An 8853-nucleotide genomic window follows, 5' to 3' on the forward strand; every position below is an offset into this window, starting at 1 on the left:
TGGTTCAATTTCTATAAATGATAGAAAATCTTGCTATTTTCTATAAAGTTATGAGTCATTTTCTTGTTTTGAACCAAACAAACAAAGTAAAAAAAAACAATAAAATTTATATTTTTTGACTTCTCAAAACTTTTCCTATAATTTTTTTAATAAATACAAGGAAATCATATTTTGGATAGAAAACATTTCCTACAATTTATAGAAATTGAACCAAACACTCCCTTAGTGTCAAAGTAATAGCGAAATTATAGTATGCTTATCTTTTTCCATTCTAATTAATTACACGAGTGTAGAAGGGCGCACAATTAATAGTGTTGTTCGTTGACTGTCCTTGGACTTTTTCAACGTGCATATATCACAACAGAATGGATTTTGATCCCTCCCACTATCAAAACTTAGTCGATAATTCATAATTGTTAGTTCATCATTAATTGTTTGATAGACGGTGATATAAAACTTTAATTCAATCTAAAAGTAACATCTCTTTTGTTCTTATGAATTGCATTAATCATTTGCATTTTATACTTAATAAAGATAAATCACAATTTTATCAATCAGTTACAAGAAAAACAGTAAACTCATTAGTACTTTTTAATATTAGAGAGAATCCAAATCCCAAAAGAAAAGTTCTCCTTACGATAAGATTTTAAGCAGTAGCCTTCCATCTAAAGATCACTAATAAAATAGCTACAACGATATCGCTCTCATTCTACAAGGCGTTTACTTCTTTAAAAAAGTTTTGATATACTTGTATATAATATTTGGCCGACGGCAGCATGAACGCTTAATTGGAATGCTGTGTTCATTGCTTATACTGGTTTCCCTTTTTATAGTGGTATATTATCTATTGTTATACGTATACATCAAGGCAAAACCCTCATCTGAAACCCTTTTAAATTTTACCACGTCAGCAATTCTATTCTCATATTCTTCTGACACCTGTCATAAATCTCATCCACCCATCCTTTCATCTTCATAATTATTATCTGTTTAATCATTAATTTTTATTTTTTAATATTTTCTTTATTCTTTCATAAAATCGAATGTCATTTCCTGATTTTTTTTAAGCGCTTTCCTTATAGGGGCTGTTTGGTTCGTTTCCTTGATATAGGGAAATGCAATTCCATGTAAAGAAATATAAGTTTTGAGTTTTCTAAATTTTTTCAAGAAATAGATTGTTTTGCTTTGGTTTGCACATAAAAAATGATGAGAAACCAATGTATTTATTTTTCTTGTGTTTGGTTCGCATAGAAAAAAATAAAAACTTTTGTAAACAAAGCAAAGAAGGAAAAAAATCTGACGTGGTAGGGTTTTCATCAATTTCACTCGGTTGGGGAAGGAAATCGGATAGGGAAAAAAATCTGAGTTGGCGGCGATTTCAGCAGAGTTTTCCCTCTTCCATCCCAGCGAACCAAAGCGACACAAAGAAATGGACGGAAACAAAAAAACTGACGTGGAGTGCTAAAAAGCTGACGTGGAGAGGTTTTCTGAGTTTTCCACCCCTTATAATAGCGAACCAAACAGCCCCATATAATAATAGCAGATGGTGCATTTATGAATGATATTCTCTAACAAATTCAAACTTTCCTTTTAATTCGTTGTCAGGAAATCCTAACAATTAACCGAATTCCTTTTATAGTAGTAACCAAAAAAATTCCTAACCTCATATTTAGACTACCATAATATATAATCCTATATATTCAATTGCTCCAAATTAAAGAAAATTGTTTTCTCAGTAAAACAGGGAAAGAAATTATTAGGTATTATTACTTATTTTGTAAAGATTATTTTCGGAAAATAATCGCTCCATATTTTAAAATTTTGGATTCTCAGTAAAAGAGGGAAACAAAATATTAGGTATTATTACTTATTTTGGTAAAAAATTTCTCGGTAAATAATTTATTATTTAACAGATCCTTACTTCGTACACAGGAATTACTAATACCCATATGATTTCGCTTCATATGCAATCAATTTAGAAATTCATTTTCTAATTTACGTTTGTTTTAATCTTTTTTTTTTTTGTTGATGATTTAAAAGATGGTAATCTTAATATACAGGCACAAATTCAAGATCAAAGAGATAGTGTATTACACAGATATATTTTCGCAATTTTATCTTATTATACTATAGTTTTCTTTGTTTCAATAATATACCCATATGATGTCACTTCATATGCAATCAATTTATAAGTTAGTTTTCTAATTTCCATTTTTTGTAATCTTTGATTTAATGTTTTTGTTTTTTTGATGATTTAAACAATGGTTATCTTAATATACATGCATGAATCAAGATCAACGAGACAATGAATTACACAGGTACATTTTTGCAATTTTATCTTATTATACTGCAATCAATAATTTATTTTAGATTTTTTTCTTTTGGCCAATTTTATTTCATTATAAGATACTGTATTTTTTTTATTTATGCGATTTTATCTTGTTATACTATAATTTTGTTTGTTTTTATTTAATCCTAGACTTTTAATAGCTAAAAGGCGTCATATCTTATTTGAACTCATATTGATGGGAGAGCTAAATTAGAAAACTGCAACATAGGAGATGATTAGCTTAAGTTTTGATTACGAATTCAATTTAGTGGTTTAAATTTTAAAAATCGAACGTATGGAGTAACTGAATATTATTATATCGAGAAAAATAAAGAACCAAACTCAAAAGCTCTGATTTGAAAGTATCATTCTCTTTAACTTTGATTTTAACTATTTTTAAATTTAGGTGTAATTAATTTGGTTTTGTTACACGAATTTTTCCTTTTTTGTTTATTTTTTACTACTTTAAAATTTTATTTACAAAAACCATGATTATTTGATTAAAGAGGTTCTCATACAATATCAAATCATGACAAAACCGTCGAATTTCAACAATTGTTCAATGGTTATTTTATATTTTATATTTTTATGTATTCTAATTATATTTTCCAATGTAAACCTTTTCAATTATTGCTTGCTAATTTACAAAACTTAAAACTGCCCCATGTTGCGCGCAGCGAAAATTTCGGCAGCACTTCGGCAGCACAACAAGAGAGTCAGATCGCAATAGGAATTCCTGTTTCACAAAGAAAACAAGAACCTTAAGCAAAATATCTCAACCAAGTGAGATATCAGCTCTTCCTTTCATCAGTTCTAGGACTGACCTGTCGAGGGAACCTAAGTAAGCTATTACAAATCACACAAATAGCGAGACAACCAATTTTACGTGGTTCGGCAAATTGCCTACGTCCATTGGGAGAGGATGGGGAGATTCCACTAAATCAAGGAGAGCATAAAGGGTTACGATCTCACAAAACTCACAAACTAACCCTCAACCAAAGCTCTCAACTTGCTCACAAAATCTCCCTCTCACAATGCTCAAAATTCTCTCTAATATCTGATTATAACTCTCCTCTCTTATTATGATTGATTCTAATCTCCATATATATAAAAAAACTAAAACCAAAACAGACTAGAAATCCTAAAACGAAAACAGACTAGGAATCCTAAAACCAAAAACAAAACAAATTAGGAATCCTAATAACCTCATATTACTAAAATAGATTAGGAATCCTAATAACCTCATGTTACCAAAATAGATTAGGAATACTGCTATCCAACAATTCTCCACCTCGGCGAAGTATTCCCAAAACTGAGCCGACACCAACATGAGGACCAATGCGTCGTCTCACCAAATTCGGCTGCACCAATGTGGTTGTCTACGTACCCCCTCTTGTTTTCGTCGAAAATTGTTTTCTTCATTGTATAACTCATTACAACTTTGATCGTTACAATAAGTTCAAAAAGATCGGTCTTTTTATAAGACCTTTACACAATGAAAATAAAAGATATAATTCTCATGAAAATAAACGCAAGATCCGTTTATCGTCTCTTGCTTGCGTGGGTGTCTTCGCCTGTGTCGGGGTTTATCCGTGGACCACCTTTGATCAGATCCGGTTGCTGAAAATTCGGCAGAGCTCCTACCTCACCAAGGAGGTATTTGCTTAAAGCGCTGAAATTGACCAAGCGAAATCAGTAGCTCTTCTCGAGATTAAGACCAAGCCTAATCTCGAATTGCTCCTTCTTTATGCCGGGATTCGCCGGGATCTCACTAGCCCTTGCTGAAATTCGTGCTCCCTTGCTCTCCAACTCGGCAGCACCTCCTCGTCTTGATAATTAATCCGTCCCGCTGAAAGGAGGCCCTAGGCTTGTATTTATAGGGCTCCGGATGCGGGTTTTGGGATAAGAATGATGGATTCCTCCTTATCTTCAGTTAATAACTGATTAACCATGTTTAAAGATAGGATTTAGGCATTTAGGAACCTCTGGAAATGAAAAGATCTCGTGAAAACCCATCGAAACCGCCAAAAACGCGTTTTCGGGTCAAAACTGCGGGAAACACACCGCTGACCCGCGAAAACCCATCGAAACCGCCAAAAACGCGTTTTCGGGTCAAAACTGCGGGAAACACTCAAACCCCTTCGTGCTGACCCGTGCGTGTTTCCGTCGAAAGTCACCTTAGTCATTGATTTCATTAAACTTTAAGCGTTACAAATGAATTCAAATAACAAAAGAACAAAAGATTACAACTTTCTTGAAAATAAACACAAGATCCGTTTATCAGATCTTGCTTGCGTGGGTTCTTTGCCGGTGCCGGGGTTAATCCGTGGACGACCGCGAATCAGATCCGGTTGATGGGAAATTGGGCAGAGCTTCTACCTCACCAAGGGGGTATTTGCTTGAAGTCCTGAAATCGACAAAGCGAAATCAGGGCTCTTCTCGAGATTAAGACAAAGCCTAATCTCAAGGAACGGACGTACGGGCTTCAGATCCTTCGAACGGCTTCTCCTTTGTGCTGAAGTTCGCCGGGATCTCACTGTCCTTTGCTGAAATTTCGTGCTCCTTCACTCTCCAATCCAGCAGCACCTCGTCCTCTTGATAAAATTCCAGATCCAGAAAATGGAGGCCTTTGGCTCATATTTATAGGCCTCGAATGCGGTTATTTGGATGAGAACAAGTGATTTGGCTCTATCTTCAGTCCTGGAACCGATAAACCCTGCAAAAAACCAATTAAAAACCGTCAAAACGTGTTTGGGACATTAGACTGCGCGGCAGAACAATCTGACCCGCGCTCGCGCGGGTCGGAATAATCCGACCCGCGCTCGCGCGGGTCGGAAACATCCGACCCGCGCATGCGCGGGTCGGAATCATCCGACCCGCGCTTGCGCGGGTCGGATTGATCCGACCCGCGCTTGCGCGGGTCGGATTGATCCGACCCGCGCTTGCGCGGGTCGGATTGATCCGACCCGCGCTTGCGCGGGTCGGATTGATCCGTCCCGCGCTTGCGCGGGTCGGATCATTCCGTCCTGCGCTTAGCGCGGGTTCGCCGACTTTCTCCCTTTTTTTGGTTTCTTTCTTCCGGGACTTGTTCTTGTTGCGTATTCGTTCGATTTGTTGACTTGTATGCTTCGTCGCGAGACCGATCGTCGAACGCGCGTTGGTTAATATACGCGTGCTGATCGATGCGCGCGGGCTGATTGACGTGCGTGCGTTGACTGGCGCGCACGAGGTGATTTGACGTGCACTCGTTGACTGGCGCGCACGAGTTGGTTGACGTGCGCGCGTTGACCGGCGCACACGAGTTGGTTGACGTGCACGCGTTTGACCGGCGCGTACGAGTTGATTCGACGTACGCGCGTTGACCGACGCGCACGGGCTGATCGACGTGCGCGCGTTGACTGGCGCGCACGAGTTGATTGACGTGCACGCGTTTGACCGACGCGCACGAGTTGGTTTGACGAATCTTCTTGACTCGCCCATTCATTGCTTCGAGTTTCGTGTGGGCTCTCGTAGACAATTTTAGACGCCTACAGATACCCCCTCCAAAGTGTTTCAGCCTCATTCTTTTATAGAGGAGTCTGAAACGCTTTGGATATGATGGATCCCCACCTTCAGTCGGTGTACAGATGGTTTCGATTCTTGACTTCTCCATATTTTAGCGTATTCTGTATTTTGTCGAATAGCTAAAGTTGACTTTTGGATCAATTGCAACGCGTAGACAGGAGTTGACCTAGGGCTACGCGTTGACCGGCGTTGACCTTAGGGTTTCGAATCGATCGGCGTTGACTTTCATCGCAGCGCGTTGACCGGCGTTGACCTAGGGCTACGCGTTGACCGGCGTTGACCTTAGGGGTTCGAGTTGACTTTCATTGCAGCGCTAGTGACCGGCGTTGACCTAGGGCTACGCGTTGACCGGCGTTGACCTTAGGGTTTCGTGTTAACCTGAGGAGAACCAGTTTATACTCGTGTACTCCTGGGAGTTTCGGGAATCAGTTTAACCTCGTGTACCCACCGGAGGTTGCCAGGTTATCCTTAAGAATTATTATCTGTAATATTCTCTAGGAACTTCCTGTCAAAATGGGAAACAGTTTAGACTCATGTACCCGTTGGAGTTTAGATATCGAGATTCGATAAAAGGCGAAAATATCGCGAAATCACCCAAAATATAAAATTGGGTCCCGAATATTCCGAAATAGGTGAAAAATCACGAAATCACCCAAAATGTAAAATTGGGTCCCGAATATTCTGAAAATAAACAAAAATATCTCGCAATTATTTGGGAGGCGAAATTGAACTCTGAACGTTCTAAATCTGACTGGAAATGCCGCTCAATTATCCGGGAAATGAGGTCGAACTCTGAACATTCCAAATATGATCAAAAATGCCGTGAAATTGTCCGGGAGATGAGGTTAACCTTCGAAAATTTCGAAAACGGACGAAAACGGGCGAAAATACTGCAAAACGGACACTGAATTGGGTCTGACCCGCGTGATCGCGGGTCGGATTAATCTGACCCGCGAGCACGCGGGTCGGACATGAATCCGACCCGCGGAACGCGGGTCGGATGGGAGGAAAAAGTCGACCCGCGAGCACGCGGGTCGGACATGAATCCGACCCGCGGAACGCGGGTCGGATGGGAGGAAAAAGTCCCGACGATTTTTTTTCCTTCTTCTTCCTTACTTCGGTTCCAGTTTCTTCTTCCTCTCTATTTCGGTTTTCTTCTTGAGTTCTAACCTCTCAAGAGCTCCTCTTCCTCCAGAATTCCAACCGAATCAAAGCTCCTTCTCCTTTAAAACCATCAGCTCCTTCCTCTCTTCTTCCCATTTGGATTCGAGCAAAGGAGGAGATTCGGATCTAGGGTTTCGGCCATTTGAGTTCTTCTTCCCCCTTTCAAGCTTCAAGAATTCGAACAAGGCTAAAACTCCCCAAGCTCTTTAAATCTTTCATTCTCTCCTTCTTCAAAACCCCTCAACTCCCTCAAATCTACGAGCAAGGCCGGCTAGGGTTTTGGATTTGCTGAACTCTCCTTCGAGCACTTGCTGTGGTTCTCCCCTTTGAATTCAGGTAATACTCCTTCTAAAGGTTTCAATTTGTTGGGTGAAACTGATCTTTGACTTTTGATTCTTAGGGAAATCCGAAAACCCTAGCTTTTCGAATTTGGGCTTTTGGTGGATTTTGTTTCAACGGGTCTCTCTTCCTCCTTGATTCTTCTTCAAATTCAGGTAACTTCCATTGCCCTTGTTTCGATTTTGGTTGAACTCTTAGTTTGGGTGCTTGATTTATGGCTGAATATTTTGAACTTTGTCCTGGAAGTTTAAGCCTTATTTCTTGAGTTTGGGCAAAATCCGAATTTTGGTTGAAGCCGAATTTTTGACTGTATATTGATGACCTGAGTGTCATTCTTGAGCTTGGTTTGACATCAGGTGAAGTCCTCTTCTTGACTTTGGTCTGCTGAAACCTTTCGGCCTTAGGGCTTGGTTGAGTTGCTAAAGGTGTTGACAGGGGCTTTCGGTGATTAGTTGTGCTAGTTGTTGAAACGGTCCCCAGAGTTCTAGGTGATAGTATTCCACTTGTCCTGGGCAATGATCCTGCTGATTATGAGCTCCGTGTAGCAGGTAGGGGTGTTCTTGGTGAAGCCTTCTTTGCACTAACTTGCTTTGGAACTTCCTTCTTTGGCAATACTGGAGGAGATGAATTTCTCCGGGGTCTTTGAGAATTATTAGGTGAATCCCGTTTTCAAATAGCAGTTACCGATTTTGAGGACGCTGCTGCTTTGCTATGCTTCAGATTTGAAGAGTGTCATGCAAAAAAAAACGTGTTGTTATGGGTTGTTGTTGATGCACTTGCACATGGCCGAAAAACTTGACTGTTCATGGCCGAAACTTTGTTGAGATTTTGGTTAACGACTTGATGACTTAAATCCATAGTTCTCGAATTTGTACATAACCCGAATCTTGATCGAATTTCTGTATGGTTTGAACTTGTATGTGACTCGAATTCGAATTTGCATGTAGCCGAGCTCTTGCGTATGATTGAATTCGAATTTGTAGGATTGAACTCGAATTTGTGTGTGGTCGTATGATTTGCTTCCGAACTTGGCTTGTAGTCGAATGACCCGAACTCATACCTGTATGTGGCTAAGAATTGACTTGAACTCGAACTTGATTATTGGCCGAGAATTTCTTGTATGCTTCGAATTCACTCCTATATATGGCCGGATCTTTGCACGATTGAATTCTTGCATATGCCTTGAACTCAAACTTTTGAATTCAAACTTGTATGTAGTCGAGAACTTTATATGCCTTGAATTTGTACATGTGGTTGAACTCTTGCATATGGTTGAACTTGTGAATCCATATGTTGACATGATCGAGGCTTTATATTTGACTCGGTGACACTTAACTTGAACCGAGAATGTCATATAGGTTTAATTGGACCCTTAATTGGAAAATTCTATTTTGTAGAATTTCAATTAAAGATTCACAATTTTCTTTTTGGTCTTTGATTCATGTATCTTGATTCTT

General features: G+C 39.4%; 1 long non-coding RNA gene across 2 annotated transcripts; it reads left to right on the plus strand.

Moving 5' to 3' along the window:
- On the plus strand, positions 6992 to 8847 carry LOC109840380. Of its 2 annotated transcripts, none has more exons than XR_002246906.1 (3): positions 6992 to 7393; positions 7458 to 7551; positions 7643 to 8847. It is a non-coding gene; the product is annotated as an uncharacterized LOC109840380 (long non-coding RNA). The 2 variants fall into 2 exon arrangements; XR_002246907.1 differs by having other exon boundaries at positions 7753 to 8847.

Source organism: Asparagus officinalis, chromosome 5 (genome assembly GCF_001876935.1).
Source record: "Asparagus officinalis chromosome 5, Aspof.V1, whole genome shotgun sequence".
NCBI classification, from domain to species: domain Eukaryota; kingdom Viridiplantae; phylum Streptophyta; class Magnoliopsida; order Asparagales; family Asparagaceae; genus Asparagus; species Asparagus officinalis.